Here is a 2,300-nt window from a genome sequence, read left to right as displayed (position 1 = left end):
CCCTCATCCTCATGCTTGGTCACCTCCTCGAAGAATTCAATATGACTTGTAAGGCAAGACCTACCCTTCACAAATCCGTGCTGGCTGTCCCTAATCAAGCAGTGTCTTTCCAGATACTCATAAATCCTATCCCTCAGTACCCTTTCCATTACTTTGCCTACCACAGAAGTAAGACTAACAGGTCTGTAATTCCCGGGGTTATCCCTATTCCCTTTTTTGAACAGGGGCACAACATTCGCTACTCTCCAGTCCCCTGGTACCACCCCCGTTGCCAGTGAAGACGAGAATATCATTGCCAACGGTACTGCAATTTCCTCTCTTGCTTCCCACATAATCCTAGGATATATCCTGTCAGGCCCGGGGGACTTGTCTATCCTCAAGTTGTTCAAAATGTCCAACACATCTTCCTTCCTAACAGGTATCTCTTCTAGCTTACCAGTCCATTTCACACTCTCCTCTTCTACAATACGGTCCCTCTCGTTCGTAAATACTGAAGAGAAGTACTTCCGACTCAATATACAGTCTCCCACTACTGTCCTTGATCGGACCTACCCTCGTTCTCGTCATTCTCAGGTTTCTCACATACGCATAAAATGCCTTGGGGTTATCCTTGATCCTATCCGCCAACGATTTTTCATGCCCTCTCTTAGCTCTCCTAATCCCTTTCTTCAGGTCCCTTCTGGCTATCCTGTATCCCTCCACTGCTCTGTCTGAATCCTGTTTCCTCAACCTTATGTAAGCCACCTTCTTCCTCTTTACCAGACATTCAACCTCTCTCGTCAACCAAAGCTCCCTCACACGACCATTTCTTTCCTGCCTGATAGGTACATACATATCATGGACACGTCGTATCTGCTCTTTGAAAAAGTTCCACATTTCCACCACATCCTTCCCTGACAGCCTATGCTCCCAATATATGCTCCTCAAATCCTGCCTTACAGCATCGTAATTTCCCTTCCCCCAATTATAAAATCTACCTTGTTGTGCGCACCTATCTCTCTCCATAACCAAGGTGAAAGTCATTCTGGATTGGTATATGAATAGGAAGAGTTAAAAGGAATATGAGCCAAATGCAAGCAAATGGGACTGGATTAGTTTAGGATATCTGATCGGCATGGACAAGGTGTACCAAAGAGGCTATTGCCACACTCTGCAGCTCTATGACTCTAAAATGCAGATGAGGAAAGAATAAATTTCCAGTACAACCCACTTGAGCTCATGGATGAATAACTGATGTTATTCAGACAGTAAAGCAATATGGGGAACAAATTAGTACAGGAGATTTGACTTTAATGTCAGGTGATGAGATAACCCAAGTACAAGTGGAAGATCTAAATCCTTCATCTCCAAAAAAATGAATTGTCATTCCCATTGACAGAGGTAAGACTAAATAAGCAGTAAGACTGGAGTAACATGATTGAGGATGTGAAAATATCTAATTCACCAGGATATCACCCACACAGGGCCAATGAAAATGTCCAACTCACTCAATAAAGCAAATTAAAGCAATTACATACTTCAGCACAGCTAATTCAACAGTTTGAGAATTAAGGTTACCTGACACAAAATGAAGCTGAGCTTCATATGACTCAAAAGTTTCCAAATCAAACTGCACAGATTCAGAGTTAAAAATCCAGGTTTTAACATTGTACACCCCAGTCCAACACCAGCATCTCCAAACCATGGCACAGATTCAGGAAATGGTCAAGAAGAAATGAGCTAACTCAGAAATCCAAGATATTGCGAAAAAGAAACTACCAGCTTGCACAGAGCTGCCACATGTGACAATGGATGTTGCTCTGATTAAAGATTCTGCAGATGATGTAACAGGAAGAGTTCCTCAGTGAAGAGAGTTTGGGAGAGCAAGTGTTCTCCCAGAAAACGGAATGTACCAATGATGGCTTTCAACAGGAATGACACCGATGTTGAGGGATGTTGAAAACAGAAAAAAGTTTGAAAATGGTGGACTGAGGGTAACATGGATCTTGCAGCTTCTCGTGAGATTCAGGCTTATTTCCAGATTTAGATTAGATTCCCAACAGTGTAGAAACAGGCCCTTCAGCCCAACCAGTCCACACTGACCCTCTGAAGAGTAATTTACCAGACCCATTTCCCTCTGACTAATGTAGTGTACCTGGACTTTCAGAAAGCTTTTGATAAAGTCCCACACAGGAGGTTAGTGAGTAAAATTAGGGTGCATGGTATTGGGGGCAAAGTACTAGATTGGATTGAAAATTGGTTGGCTGATAGGAAACAAAAGGTAGTGATAAACGGCTCCATTTCGGAATGGCAGGCAATGA

The sequence above is a fragment of the Chiloscyllium plagiosum genome, chromosome 6 (genome assembly GCF_004010195.1).
Source record: "Chiloscyllium plagiosum isolate BGI_BamShark_2017 chromosome 6, ASM401019v2, whole genome shotgun sequence".
In the NCBI taxonomy this organism is placed as follows: Eukaryota; Metazoa; Chordata; class Chondrichthyes; order Orectolobiformes; family Hemiscylliidae; genus Chiloscyllium; species Chiloscyllium plagiosum.
Note: the sequence above shows the minus strand (reverse complement) of the source record.